The sequence below is a fragment of the Mustela nigripes genome, chromosome 5 (assembly GCF_022355385.1).
Source record: "Mustela nigripes isolate SB6536 chromosome 5, MUSNIG.SB6536, whole genome shotgun sequence".
In the NCBI taxonomy this organism is placed as follows: domain Eukaryota; kingdom Metazoa; phylum Chordata; class Mammalia; order Carnivora; family Mustelidae; genus Mustela; species Mustela nigripes.
Window position 1 is genome coordinate 83,824,162 of NC_081561.1, and position 16,800 is coordinate 83,840,961.

The following is a 16,800-nucleotide window of genomic DNA, read 5'->3' on the forward strand; positions in this document are numbered from 1 at the left end:
CCCAGACAGATATAAAATGTAAAGAAAGAATAGGATATAAAATTGTATGTATAATAATTATACACAAAAACCCAAAAACCTCAGTGAGATAAAGAATAAATATGCACAGGAAAAAATTGAAAAAAAATATGGCAAAACACAAAACTATTATCTCTGGGTAAGAAAATCATGAGTGACTTTTCCCCTTTTTTCTAATTAACTATATATTACTTTGATATTGAGAAAAATAGGTGACTAGATGAAAAGAAAAATTTCAGAAAGAGAAAATAATTGTGTAGACTTATAAGGCTAAGGTAGAAACATTCAAAATATATCTGTAACAGACTCTTAATGTAAGATAAATTTATGATTTAAAGTCATTCGGATCAAAACACCATGAGTTTAAAAAACATTCAAAATTACTTAGAAAGAAAAGGGGGTTGGAGTGGTGGGGGGAGTTCCAAGTAAGTATACTTTTGCCATCAATCATTACTGTTCCTAAAAACGTTTCAAATACATCAGTACATACAGGTATACTCACACACAAAAAGAAGACTTTTCAAAATTTCAGAGAAACCAGTCTTAAATTTTCAATGAAAAACAACTACTTCAGCTATGAAATCATTTCAGTGAATCTGACTACATATTTAAATTCTAGTTACCAGATGTACATTCAAAAAGCACATCAACTAGGTTACACAGAATATACCACTTCCTTCTATATTACAGCTGCACTGACTATATGATTTATTCAGTATGAATTATTTTTTCACTTTAAAACTTTTTATATAGAAAAATTTGCCTCATCAAATCCACCATGCAGCACCATCAGCTATCACACAGAAGAAAAAGTTTCACCCCAAAATATTAATTGGGATCAGGTTTCAATATAAATATTGTTGAGCCAGCAATCTTTGAAAACTAAAAAACTTTAGATGAACAGATTTCAATCTGTATATTACTTTAGATTATATACCTTCAAGTAGCAGCCACAAAATTTAAAATCTAATATATGTAACGAATTTAAATTACAGTAGTTGAAGCATTCTATAGCAATAAAATCCTGGCTACTTCAAGAGTTAAAAAATAAAGACAGTACTATACTACTACTAATTTTCCTTTTAAAAAAGCCATTGACATTTTGTTAATAGTGCTGTGATAAAAATTTTGTTAGACCAGAATTAGAAACAAAGCCTTTTTATTTTACAGAATAAAATGTGTATTTCAAATATACATATACATCAGTATCCCTAATCATTCTTTCTTAGACCTTCTCTCACTCTAAGCTTTCCCTGAGAAACCTCATCTATACTCCTATTCCTGGGATTATCCACTGATGAGACCCCCCCCCTACAAATCTTCTTAATACTTCACATCTTAAATTTAGGCATGAATGTGTATTTGAGAAACACCTCAATACAGAATAACTAAATTTAATGAGCTCCTAACTGTGCCAAGACATGCTATAATGGCTTAATATATGACTTCATTCAACATTGTAACTACCCTAAAAATAAGATTATTATCCTAATTTTGCAAATGAGGAACTTGTGACACACAAGGTTAAGAAATTTGCTAAAGACTCAAAGGTAGTAAGTGGTTCAAATGGAGTATAAATCCAAGCAATCTACACAAGTGCCTGTGCTCTTCTCCAAATTACTGTGGAAACTAGGAGTGAGAATCAACTTTCGGTTATAAAATCAGTAACACACTAAATATTTGGACAGAGGAAAAGGCACAGAAGAAAAGTCTCATACTACAGATAGGAGCTGAAGTAAGGAGAAAGTTTACAAGAACCTTGTTGAAAACTTCAGGAAAGAGGTCCAATTTAAAAAGAGGGGAGTAAAAATTAAACTGTTATAATTCAAATTTAAAAGCTATTAAATTTCATTAATATTCTCATTAACTAGGTGTTATTCACACTGCTTTATTTTGAGGACTGTAAAATATACACGTATACACACATACCCCGGCCTACATAGGTTTATCTTAATCCTTATTTCCACTTAGTCTTCAATTTCTTTCCTAAATTCTACCTTTGGGATCTTCCAAGAACATGGCCTTAAAGACAGAAGAGACTACTGCACTGAAAAATCCTTAAAAAAAAAAAAAATGAAGTTTTAAAAGCATACACAAAAGGTCATATACTAACTGCAGACATCATCGTGAATTTTTTTTTTTTAATTTATTTATTTGACAGACAGAGATCACAAGTAGGCAGAGAGGCAGGCAGAGAGAGAGGAGGAAGCAGGTTCCCCGCTGAGCAGGGAGCCCAACGCGGGGCTCGATCCCAGGACCCTGGGACCACGACCTGAGCCGAAGGTGAGGCTTTAACCCCCTGAGCCACCCAGGCGCCCCTCATCGTGAATTCTTATGTGGGACCAAGAGTCATTCCCAAATGATTTAAGAAGACCTGATAAAATTGAACATTACCCATACCCAGAGATAATTCCCTGCTAACAAATGTAAGGAATTTTAAAGCAATTAGTAAAAGAAAAAAGATAAAAGAAACAAGCACTATTTTAAGAGACTACTATATGGCAGAAGCTGGGTTAAATAAATCATTTGAAGTAGATAACATTATTGCCATTTTAAAGACAGACTCAGAAAAATCCAGTCACTTTACCAATCATGCAGATAACGAATGACAGAGCTAGTTTGCAAAACAATACTGATCTAATTTGGAGCTACTATGCCCTCCTACTGTATCACACACAACTGATCACAGCATAAAAGCTGGTATGTTGAAAATCTGGAAGAAAATAAAGTTTGACCCTTCTTTACACACCACACAAAAATAAATTTTAGAAGAATTAGAAGTCAAACATCAAAAAAAATTCATATAATTCTCTCAAAAGAAAATTTAGAATGTTTATAACCTAGAGATTGAGGCGGAGGAGGGAGGTGTTAAATCCAAGATTGGAACCTGGTAAATTAACAAGACAGATACAGTGTCATCAAGTTTTTAAATTTTTATGTAGAAAAAGAGATGATAAAGAAAATAAAGACTAGGAAAATTATTTACAATGCATACAACTAAAAAAAGCTCTCTCCCAGACACTGGCCTTAGCCATATATTTACACATATGTCTCCTTAGGCAAGGGAACAAAAACAAAAAGAAAATATTGGAAATACACCAAAGTAACAGTGAAGGAAACCATAAACAAAATGAAAAAGAAACCTACTGAATGGGAGAAGATATTTGCAAACAATGATATCCAATAAGGGGTTAATATCCAAAATATATAAAGAACTCACATAACACCAAAAAATAATCTGATTACAAAACAGGCAGAAGACCTGAACAGACATTTTTCCAAAGAAGACAAACAAATGGCCAAAAGCCACATGAAAAGATGCTCAACATCACTCAGGATCAGGGAAATGTAAATCAAAACCACAATGAAGCATCCCTTCACACCTGTCAGAATGGCCAGTATCCAAAAGACAGGACAAAACAAGTGTTGGCAAGGATATAGAGAAAAGGGAACCCTTGTGCATAGCTGTTGGGAATGCAAACTGGTACAACCACTGTGGAAAACAGTATATGGAGGCTCCACAAAAAATTAAAAATAAAAATACCATATGATACAGTTATTCCACTACTGGGTATTTACTCAAAGAAAACAAGCACATTAATTTGAAAAGATGTATGCACCGTGATGTTTACTGCAGCATTATTTACCATAGCCAAGACATGGAAACAACCGAAGTGTCCATCAATCAATGAATGGATAAATATGTGATACATACATAATGCACACAAACACACAAACACACACAGGAATACTATTCAACCATAATAAATGCATGAAATCTTGCTATTTGTAACAACATTGACAGACCTAGAGAAAGTTAAGCTAAGTGAACTAAGTCAGAGAAAAGACAAATACCACATGATTTCATTTATATGTGGAATCTAAAAAACAAATGAACAAAAAATCCCTCTCAAATACAAAGGTTGCCAGAGGGGAGGTAGGTGAGGAGTTAGGTGAAGGAGATTAAGAGGTACAAACTTCCAGTTATAAAACAGTCATGGAGTTGAAAAGTACAGCATAGGGAATAAAGTCAATTATAATGTCACATGGTAACAGATGTTGATTACACTTACTGTGGTAAGCATTGAGTAATGTATAGAATTGTTGAATCATTATGTAGTACACTTGAAAATAATACAACATTGTATGTCAATTATACTCAGTTTCTTTAAATTAGTATCTGTATAATATAAAGACTTCAAATTAGTAAGGAAAAGACTACCTAATCAAAAATGGGCAAAGGATACTATTACCAATCCACAGAAGAAAGTTCGAATGGCAAATGAATATATGAACATACTTGACTTCATTAATGATCATAGAAATGCAAACTAAAATAGCAACAATACATTAATTTCTCACTTGTCAGACTCCCCAAATCAAGAAAAGTACTAACACCTACTGCTGGAAAAGGGATGAACCACAGTAACTTTCATAAAGAATAGCCACACCTATTTAAAGCAAACAATACACCTTTCAACATAGCACTCCCACTACAGATCTATCTCCTAACATCAAAAGCCCTGGCTTATAAGGATGTTTGCAAATGTTCTATAAACAGTGTTCTTCATAGGAACAAAAATTGGGAATAAAATGAATATCCTCCAATACAGTAAATTTTTAATAAACTGTAGCATAGCCACATCATGGAATATTATAAAATCACCAAAAAGAGTAAATTGGAAATATCCCGGCTAAGAATGTATTATAAGGAAAATGAAATTACGGTATTTTAATAAAACATTAATGAAAAAAATCCGTGTATTGTCATGTCTGTTTCTACATATTATGTGAAAATAAAGAAATATATAGGAGAATCTCTATCAGGCTGTTTAAAATGACTAAGTAGAGAGAAGAGCCAAAAGGGGCTTATACAAAAACATCATGAATGATGAAAAAAAAAGTCTAAATATGTTAGCCACTGGAGGGCACTTGATGTAATGAGGACATGCAACTGATGAAACATTGGACTCTACCACTAAAACTAATGATACACTATGTTAATTGACTGATTTTTTTATAAAAAAGTCAGAAGTCCTTTAAGCACCCCAGTGCATTAGCCTTTAATAGAATCACCTTTTAACTGCACTTGTTCCTTGGTAGTGAAAGAGCACTTCCTTTCTTTGAACGAAGTCAGTCAGCCCTTGGTGAGCATTTTCTATGTGCCATACAGTGTGCAATAGCACATCATGGACTATTTTACTTAAAATAGAAACTTCTAAGTTAGATACTGTTTTCTCAAGAGTAAGTGGTATTTTATACAATACCAACCTATGTAACAGCATGCACAATGCAGCACAGATAAAATTTTCAGGAACACATGAGTGACCGTCATCATCACAGCAAGCCTCCCAAAAATGGCATAAAAAAGTCACCATCTTCTACCCACTTAAGCCTCCATGACTCTTAATCTCACAAAACAAACTGAGGGTTGCCGGGGGGAGGGGGTTTGGGAGAAGGGGGTGGGATTATGGACATTGGGGAGGGTATGTGATTTGGTGAGTGCTGTGAAGTGTGTAAACCTGGTGATTCACAGACCTGTGCCCCTGGGGATAAAAATATATGTTTATAAAAAATACAAAATTAAAAAAAAAAAAAAAAAAAGTCACCATCTTTGACTCTTACCAATTAGTGAAAGAAAACTTCAATACAAATATATAAGCCATCAGTGAAATACAATTATCCTTTATAAAATATCAGAAATGCTATTATGATTAAAAATTAAATATAAGAAGTAAATTAGTACAATCTTTCTAAAGGGTAACTTCACAATATGTAGAAAAGCATTAAAAATGTCCATACTTTTTCAGCTAGCTACTCTATCCAGTATTACTCTATAATTATCTTTTTAACAGAATTGAAAAAATATACAAATGTACAAAATGTTTTCCGAAGCGTTTTTTGTAATAATAAATTGAAAACTTTAAGTTCCTAGAGTTAAGTGATTAAATAACATAATACTATGAAAACCTAAATTTGCTGGCATACAAAAAAAAGTCTGGATGGTTGCTAGGGGTGGGGGGGTGGGCGGGGAAATGAAGAGCTGTTTTGAATACAGAGTTTTAGTTTTGCAAGATGAAAAAGTTCTGGAGATTGGTTGCAAAATACTGTGAATATACTTAACATTACTGAACTGTACATTTAAAAATGGTTAACTTGGTTGCATCCACACCTTGCCTATTGTGAATAATGCTGCAGTAAACATAGGATGCATATAAAAAATGGTTAATGTAGTAAATTTTATGTTATGTGTATTTTACCCAATTAAAAATAAAATTGAAAAAAATTTTTTTAAAACTTTTAAAAAGTCTATGGTACATGATTAAGTTATAATGTGTTTAAAAAGTGATGTGTGGTCCCATTTAAAAAAAAAACTAATATTCTCTATATACAGAAACAGGTACACAAAAAATGTATAAAAGAGACATTGGTATTAGAAACATCTTACTAGAAACGTTGGTTTCGCCATGTACTAGTTTCGTGGCCTAGAACAAGATGTTTAGTCATTTTTGAGCTTCTGATCCTCCAGGTGTAAAACTAGGATATAAATAATCCCTACATGGGGTGCCTGGGTGGCTTAGTTGAGCATCTGCCTTCAGCTCAGTTCATGATCCCAGATCCTGGGATCACGCCCTGCGTCAGGGTCCCTGCTCAGTGGAGAGCCTGCTTCTCCCTCTCCCTCTGCCTCTCTCCCTGCATCCCCCAACTCTCTCAAAATAAATAAAACCTGAAAAAAAACTCTATGTGATTATTGTGAATATTAAAGGAGAAAACAGAGATAAAAAGTACAATATCCGGCATATAAGTAATCACTCATATTGTCTACTGTTATTGCTTAAATGCATCAAAATGCTATTAACTCTAAATTCTGGATAATGGGACTAGGTACAATGTTTTTTCTTTCATTTCCTCATCTGAATTTTTTAGTTTGCTCAAGAAACACTATTATTTATTTAAGCTTTTGCTATAAAATGGCACCAGGCCTGCAACTACAAAAAAATTAAATTTTTCAAGATTTTAAATCAAACAGAATTGTTGCTCAAGAAATGGAAGAACACAAAGTGACTTAAAATTAAATGAGAAAGGGCTTCATTTCTTAGGACTGCTCATTTGCAAGGATTTAGAAATTAATACCTGTTCTCTATACATGAATGCCTTGTCTCTTAGTGAAGTCATTACTGGCAGAAAAAGTACTTGAAAGTAATTTCTGAATACATCACTGATGGTAAAGATGACTTCCTTAACAAAGCACTTAAATTTATCCTTAAAATACTTACCAAAACACACCGAACAAGGTTAAATTCTTAGAATATAAAACTTTGTCGTGAGTACTATGTAACCATGAAAAAAGCAATGGAGTTCAAAAGAACTCATTTTGAGTTACAATTTGCCCCTCAATATTCATATGAAATTAACTCCAATTATTTATTTTACTTGAACCTCAATTTCTTCCACCTAACCCCCAGATTCTCCTGAAGACGAGGATGATACTGGAGCTATTATAAAGCTCCACAGAAAAGTCTGTGACCTAGATCTATGTCTCTAATGGCTACCACACGGTTTTCTCATAAAAAATGAATATGAAAATTAAATACTAAAATGAATTTTTTGTTTGCTTCCATTCTACTCCTTGCTCAAGTACTTAGCAATACTTATGTACATGCATTAAGCACTCAAAAACATACTAAAAGAAGTGCTTAGGAATCAAATATGAAAGTATACACCTGTAATCAGATTATAATTTCTATGGTTGGAAAAAAAAATTAATTAAGCCTAAGAGAAAACTCTGTATTTAGCATTCATGCAATTCTTATAAGGTACTAGCTCTATCAAGATGATAAACTGTTTTGAGAATCTAAAGCAAATTATTTTTAAATTAAGCAATTAGGGTTTTAAGTTTTTCCAGTGTAGGTGTACAAAGAGAATCTTAAGACCTATCTGAAAACATTCTGAACCAGATGAGTTTCTTCAGTGAAATAAACCACTTCCTTTCAAAAGCCCACATAATTTTAAAGCAGAAAGCCAATTAATTCTGAAGTTTTCTATACAAGTATAAAATTCTTCTGATTGCTTGAATAAAGTTACTTAGTGATAAGCTAGTGAAAAAAATTTTTCAAAGAAAGATATTGAAAGGGACATAAAAATACTGTAGTTTAAATTAAATATGCCTATTTTAAACTCATTACAACAAAGGATTAAAGTAAAATGAAATATATATTTTAAGCACATTACTGAAAGTTCATATAAAAGTGTTCATAACATCTCATTATTTAAAGCTTTCTTTGTAATACAAACTTTTTAAACTAAAACTGGGATTTGTTTTGGGGACAAAGATAAAAATCTCACAAAATGCTCTACCCAAGAGGAAAGAGGAGGCTGCATCTCCTAAACATCTAATGTCACTTTCTCTTCAATTTAGTCAGGTAATGCTGAAAAGACAAATACAGCACAATAAAGAAGTAGGAAAAAATGATCCTGTTGCAGACACATTTACAATTCTGCTTTTATCTTTTTTTTAACTCCTGTACCTTCTTTCGTGAGTAACCTACCATTAAGACTCAAGAACATGAAAGTACAGTTATAAATAATATTTTACATTCAAATAGGAGAATACAGATATACTATATGAAGACTGTTTAATAGAGTATTAACACTATAAAACCTAGCAAAGCGATGCTAGAAAATACAACTTCACTAAGTAAAATTAGACTTTCTTTTCCAAATGAAGGGAAAAGAAGAAGAAACGCAAAGGGAAAAGAAAATGAGTAGATTTCTAAACAGTATGGGCAAGCCAATGTCTTAAGACAAGTCTTACCAAAAACAGTAGTTCAACTACAAAGTACACTATTGAAATAGATTTCTCCAAAGCCTCCAACATTTTTAAACAATCAGTTCTTTGAATGATCTAATTAATTTAAATAATTAATGCCTACTTTATTTGTAAGGCAATGGAAATATCAATTTAAGAACTGTAAAAACCATTAAATTTAAATTACATGATTCCTTTACCAGATTTGCAGACAGCTATTTTTCTCAATGCTTACTTTTTATAAGGCCAACGATTTTTCTAAAAAATAAAAAATAAATAAAATAAACTTAATGTTAGAAAAAGCCTCAATAGCCATCAAAGAGTTTAACCTCATCTTACATAATAATATCCACTGTGAGGAAAACTATTTTTCTTCCAAGTTAGGTTGACGAATTATACAATTTTGAAGATAAATATTAAGATTTTTCTGTCAAGAACGTTCCTTTCAAACAATACTATATGTATCTCAATTTGGATGCCTTTGTTTAAAAAAAAAAAAAAGAGTCCGTGTTACTCAGTTTTGGAGAGTGTTTTCTCCCTTAGCAGATTTAAGGTAGCAAGGAAAACACCAGAAAACTTAAAGATATACCCAGGATTTTACTCTCTAAATATATGCTCTTTTAGCAGTCCACTCATATTAATGTGTAACAAAATTACACAATAACCCATCAAAGGTCATTTATATTTGCTATTGGTGATTTTCCATACTACATATGTTAAAAAAAATGAACTAAAATGTTAGCCGAATTAAGGAGACACATCGACATTTAATGCATTATTTTAGACATCAGAGTTCTAATTCATTACACCTAATAAAAGGCCACTTTTCACACAAGTATTAAGTTCTTGTTCCAAAATCCTAAAAGTACAAAGACAATGAAATATTCTCTACATGAGAAATAGATTTCCTTCTATGCTGCTCAGTGGTACATCATGATTAAATCAGGTTGATATGGTTAGTGGAATCATTATACCTAAGCATTTAAATCTTTGGTACAAAGTCTGCCTTATTCATGAGTCTCTCCAATCAGTCTAGTTTTACAGTTGAGAAGGCGGTGTTTAATCTGTCAACTGCTTTAAGGAAAAAAAATGTCTAGTCTCTATCCCATTTTCTACACACACACATGCACACATACATGCGCATGTGCACACAGGGTAGGCGGGGTAAGGAAGGTAGGAGAGAGAAAGAGAACAATACTAAGGATAAAAGAGAAGATGATAAAAACACGAGGAGAAAAAGTTGGAAAGCAAGCCTGCAGAATTCAGAAATACAGGGGGAGAAAACACTAGAGAAGTAAAAGCCACACTAAAAGCAGCAGAATCAGACTAGCTAGCAACATACAACACTAGAAAACAGTACAGCAATGTCTGCAAAGCCCTCCACAAAAGAAAGAGGGACCCGAAACCATTATCTCCCATGCAAACACAGGCCACAGAATCATTTTCAAATATTCAAAAATTTGGGAAACATTTCACACATATATATTTTACAAGGTGATCTGTCAAACCATATGTCAAAGTCAAATGATACAAAAAGAAACCTAATTATGAGAAATCTATTTTAAAATAACTATGGTTGGTTCGAAACTAAGGAAGTTTTGAATACAGAATAAAATTAAAATGCTATAAATCTTGGCAATAAATAACATAACTAAAAATACAGGACAAAAAGAGAGAAGGGGGCAGGTATGAGAAAGTGTAACTTTGCTGAGCTCAACTTTTAAATCCAGGACTCCTTAAATAACTGTTTAAAGTTAATAATTCAGTTAGTAGAAATTAAACATATTATAAAAGGTATAAATAAGAACTTAAAATATCAACAGAAACTATGAGAAATAGAGTGGAGATGAAGTATAAATTAATTACTTCATCTTTCATAATGAGATCAACAGGTACCTTTTAGGGTTGGAAAATTTAAAAATTAAAGTATGTTACTATGTTACAAAGACAGTACAAATCTCTAAGTTATCAAAGAGTACATACCAAGTCAAAACACAGACCACATATCACAGAAAGCATTATATCTATCCTATCATTCTCATAAATGAGAAAAACTCATCTATTAAAACAGTCTCTGGCAAACACAATTACACACATCTACAGGAGGAACAACTAAACCAAAGTGATTCAAAGCAAAAGGATGAACAAATACAACTTAGAGAAAGCAGCAATCATGACAGTAAGCAAACTGAATTTAAGTCAAAAAACATAAAACAAATCATAGAGGAACTTTATATTAATGAAGACGTCAAATCCAGACAGATCATGTTCAAAAGGCATAGGGTAAAACCTGTAAGTAGTAAGATGAAATAAAATGCAAGGGTATTATTATATTTTAACTTACCTCTCTCAGCTTAAAACACTAATTAAGGAAACAGAATTTAAGTAGGAATACTGAACCCTGTAACAATTTAAAAGTAACTAACAAGGGGCACCTGGGTGGCTCAGTCAGTTCAGCATCTACCTGCCTTTGGTTCAGGTTATGATCCCAGGTCCTGGGATGGAGCCCTGCATAGGCTCCCTGGTCAATGGGGAGTCCGCTTCTCCCCATTTCTCTCCCTTTGCCCCTCCCTGCCACCTGTGCCACCTGTGTACTCTCTCTCAAATAAATAATCTTTTAAAAATAAATAAATAAATAGTAACCCAAAAAAGTAACTAACAGAAATGTATCATATTTTGTATTCTTCAGGCAGAATTCATACTCTTGACAAGTGCTTATGAAACCATTCTAAAACTACATTGGGCCTCAAAGAAAAAACCTCAATATACTTCAATAAGTAAAGGACAGAGAGCACATTCTCTGATAACAGTACAATGAAAGCAGTAATCACAACAACAATAATAACAAAACTCCCACAACAACCTGGAAACTGTAAAATTCTTTCAGGTTCTTGGCTTAAAAAGGAAGTCAAAATCAAAAATCAAAACTGTGAATTATCCAGAAAATAAAGTAACTCTAAAAGAACCCAGAAAATAATAGTAATTCTAAAAGAATCCATGAGCCACAGCAAATGCAGTACCCACAGGAAAAATATAATTTCAGAGACCTAAGAAAATGAGACAGAATGTGAACAATGCATATCTACTACAAGGATAGTGGGGAAGAATAAGGAAAGGGTGGAGCTAGGACTCCAATCAAACAATTTATTTCTTAATAACAGGGAGAAATCTGAAACTAAATGACGGGTCCATGAGTGATTGCTAATTATTTTCTGAAATTTTTTGTTTGCAATCTCATAAATAAAAATTAACCTCTAAGGGTAAAGAATTAAAAATGTGTTTGAGTCAAATGTTCCACTCACAAAGGAAGGAAAAAAAATGGAAAACAGATTTGGTAATAAGCAGATAAACTCACAAACTAATGAAAAAATACCAGTAGAGCTAATTATGAATCCAGGAGCCAGTCCTCAGAGAATAAAACAAAGGTAATTGAGAAAAAAAAAAAATGGGCAGAGGGGAAGAGCAAAGTAGAGGGGAGAAAACAATATTTAAAATAAGAATGGAGATAGGGTTGCCTAGCTGGCTCAGTTGGAAGAGCAAGCAACTCTTGATCTTGGGGACCTAATTTTGAGCACCATGTGGGCTGTAGAAATTACTTAAATAAATAAACTACCAAAAATAATTAAATAAGAATGGAGATTTAACTGCATATAAGAATAAAAAAAAAAAGACAATGTTTGCTATAATGCTGAACAAATACATTTGTGAACCATGAAGATAGTTTTCTAAGAAAAACAAAACATTCAAACTGACCCCAGAATATTGAGAAAGATAAATCCTATGATGAAAGGAATAACTTCAATGCTCTTTAAATTAATTAAGGATATAGGTGCATGAGTGGCTCGGTCATTAAGCATCTGCCTTCGCCTCGCGTCATGATCCCAGCATACTGGGATCGAGCCCCACACTGGGATCCTGCCCAGGAGAAGCCTGCTTCACCCTCTCTCACTCCCCCTGCTTATGTTCCCTCTCTTGCTGTGACTCTTTCTGTCAAATAAATTAAAAAATCTTTAAAACAATAAATAAATAGAATAATCTCTATTTTTTAAAAAATTACTTAAGGATAAAGAAAAACTCTAAATTCTCTATAAAAACATCACAAAGAGAAACCAAAACCCAAACATATAAATACATACACATAACTACAAATTAAATTTATGAATAGATGGAATAATCTTGAATAAAATATTAGCAAACAAAATCCATCATATTAAAAGAACAATTTACCATGACCAACTAGGGTTGTTCCAATATTACAGGTCTACTAGAAAATCTACTAAATAAAGTTTAATGTTTAATAATGTAATATCAAAAGCCTCTTGCCATCTATAAAAACAAGTATATTTTCTCCACAAAGCTTCTGATATCATTAAACATCTAAATAACAATTTTTTTCAGAAAAGTTGACAAGCTGTTTCCAAATTAGATAATCAAGTGGGATAAGTGACAGAAACTATGAAAAAGGAAAGAAGAAACAAGAGAGCCTACAAAACATAATCAAAATTATACAATAACTGTTACAGTAATTAAAAATCTGGTATTGGCATAAAATGAGCCAAAGAAATGGAACAGTAGAGTCCCAAATTAGATAGAGAAGAACTTAGTGCATGCCAAAGATGGCAGCTCAAATAAAGTTAAGAAAGAAAAGGGATATGTAATTCAAGAAAAGGTACCATTACAAATCCAGTTGTTCGAAAGACAAGATGCTGGTGAAGAAACTGGATTCCAATCTTACTCCCTAATGGCAGCTGGATCAAAGACTTAAAGGTGTTAAAAAAAGAAAGAAAGAAAGAAAGAAAAAGAGACAACTCTGGCAAAGGTCAAATGTATTAGAAAAAATGAATAATCTTTTAAAAAATTATCTTGTAGTGGAACAGAATTTTCAAACAAAAACCTTTAAGAGAAAGATCAACACATTCGAATGTATTAAAATTAAAATTCTGTCTTATAAAAATGACAAGCTGGGAATCCGAAAAAGTTTTTTCCATGCATATAACAATGGACTAATATCTTTACCATTTAAATACACATATGTGTATGCATATGTGTATACAATACATACATACGTTGTATGTATACGTATACACACACACACACACACACACACACACAAAGAGTCATTACAAGTAATAAGCAGAAAAATGGGCAAAGATTAATAGACAGTTCCCAGAAGAAGAAATAGAAATGTGGGCGCCTGGGTGGCTCAGTGGGTTAAGCTGCTGCCTTCGGCTCAGGTCATGATCTCAGGGTCCTGGGATCGAGTCCCGCATCGGGCTCTCTGCTCAGTGGGGAGCCTGCTTCCTCCTCTCTCTCTCTGCCTGCCTCTCTGCCTACTTGTGATCTCCCTCTGTAAAAAAAAAAAAAAAAAAATTTAAAAAAAAAAAAAAAAAAAAAAAAAAAAAGAAATAGAAATGTATCTAAATATACAATAAAGCAGTTACCTTAACTCTATTTAAGACATACAAATAAATGAAAAAATATTTTCTAATTATCAGGTTGGTGTAATACCAAAAAGAGTAATAATATTTGTGAGAATCTGAAGAGAAACACTGACAAACTTGTGAGAAGGAAATCGGAACAACCTATGTTAAAGACAATTAGGTAGTATCAATCAAAAATTTAAAGTCTATATTTTTTGGCTTAGAAATTCAATTTCTAAAAATGTAGGATGTTCATTTTGGAGTCATAGCAAAAGCAACTGAAAATACTTTAAAATGAGTATCAACAAGGGCTATTTACTGTACAACCCTATTATGGAATTCTATACAGCTTCTGAAAAGAATGAGATTGATCTCTACATAAATGGTAAGGAATGATAGGCAAAATGCTTTGGTAAATGATACAGATATAAAAGTGTCATGTATCTTTCCATTTGTCTAAATATGTACATGTAGGTACACATATGTGATATGTAAGTAAACTTCTAGAGGAATAATACAAAAGAAGCAAACTGTTTACAGATTTATTTACAACTTCCTGTAGGGAACAAGAATGTGGGACTGTATTAAGGACCACACTCACTTTCTACTTAAACCCTTTCCTACATCTATGAGCCAGACGTATTCTAAGCTGAGAAAACAGAGGCAAACACATAAAATCCCTGTACCCATAGCAACTGCATGGGGGGCATGGGGATTGGTAAGGAGACAGATAAGAAAACAATAACTGTGCAAACACACACAATGTCAGATGATCTAAGTGCTGTGAGAAACAATAAAGCGGGGTTACAAGGGAAAGGGACTACATGCACCAGGGAGGAAGACTATAATTTTACATGGAATTGTAATAAAAGGAATATAGTGAACTAGGATGCATATGAAGGTTCCCCTACACCAGGATTGGGATAAAGTCATATACAGACTACAACCTGAAGGATGGTCAGCCAGGATGAGTAATGCGGGCAACAGTACGGGTAAAACACTACAAAGAAGCAGAAAAAACTCAAGTGGCTTATTCTTGAGTGGGTTGGGGAGAGGGGCACATATGAGCAGAACCCAGCTCCTAAAAGGTCTTATAAAATAATTTTTAAAATTTATACAAAGGATAGAAAGAGCTAAATTTGGAAAAGTTACTATGGCTGTAATGTGTCAAGTGTTTTGGGCGAAATAAACCGAGAAGTAAAGAAACCAGACAATGTTTCAGTAATTCTGCCCCAAACTAATGGCCTTTAAAAGGTAAAGTAGCAATAAGGATGGAGACTAGTGGGTCAAAACATGTACAGTCCATCCTTATTACTCACCGTTTCCATACCTGCAAATTTACCTATTCACTAAAATGTATTAACCTCAAAAATCACTATGTGCTGCAGGCATTTTTGCAATCATGCCCACAAAAGTGCAGAGAAGCAAAAAATTAGAACCCCCCAACATGCACAGTCCTAGCTGAGGTCAAAAGGTGATAGATACTCTGCCTTCTTGTTTCAGCTCTCACACCATAAACAAATAGCCTTTTTATGACCTATCTAGTGTCACATTTTTCATATTACAATTTTAGTTGGTAATTTTGCTGTTTAAAATGGTCCCCCCTTTAGCATGGTATGTTAAGTCCTCCAAAGTAAACATTTATTAAATTCTACCTTTTGGAAAGCAAGAATTCTAAGTGACAAATATCTTAGAAGAAATTCTTTACAACCAGATAGTTTTGTGTTTTGTTTTGTTTAATTTGTTTATAGGAACATAAAAGGTATCTTCAGCATAAATTATTAAAATCCCATTCTGAAGGATCAAGTTTATCTAAAAAATCCCTACGGATAAACTGTGATGTTTTCTTATTTAAGAGAATCCCAGAATTATAATTTATTTCAATGTAGCTTTTACAAAAATGTATATATACACTCAAAATGACAAGTCTTTTACACCCTAAAAATTAAAAATATAATGTACAACTGCATACATCGAGTCTTATATAATCTTAGAAGAAAACCAGTAAAGAAATTACTATCAACACTTCCCTGTCTGGTCAACATTCTCTTTGTTTGTATAAGTAACAAAAAGCAATTTTTAGGCTACTACAAAAATGACTCCATAACCAAACATATACTTGTAGGAACACAAAACAAAAAACCGGTTGATACATAGTTCTTCCTCGATGTGTAAGTGTGTACTTGTTTATTTGTAATGGTCCACATATAAATTCAGGGTCAATTTAAAAAGTAAATAATCACATAAGAACTCATTACTTTTCTCTTAACTGTGTTTATCTTAACAGTGCTCCCTTTTACATACAAAGAAAAGCACTGTACTAGTTTAATCTCTAGTATAGTGTGACAATCAGTTGGATGACCTGCCACTTGAATACTAAACATTGAAATATAACACGCTGGGAATATTTATTACTATTTATAAGAGAAGAAAAAAAGGGTAAAAGAAAAGTTCAAGAAAGGAGGATTCAAAGCCAAAAAGAGATTAGAATGCGAGTTATTAAACTAGAAGCAGGAAAAAAGTAAAACAAAAAAAGAAAAGTTAAGCAAAATG

The 16,800-nt window shown here is 32.8% G+C and overlaps 1 protein-coding gene across 1 annotated transcript in view; it reads right to left on the minus strand.

Moving 5' to 3' along the window:
• The window catches only part of HBS1L (HBS1 like translational GTPase), an 84,295-nt gene that overhangs the window by 49,762 nt on the left and 17,733 nt on the right, over positions 1 to 16,800 (minus strand). The window lies entirely within an intron of this gene.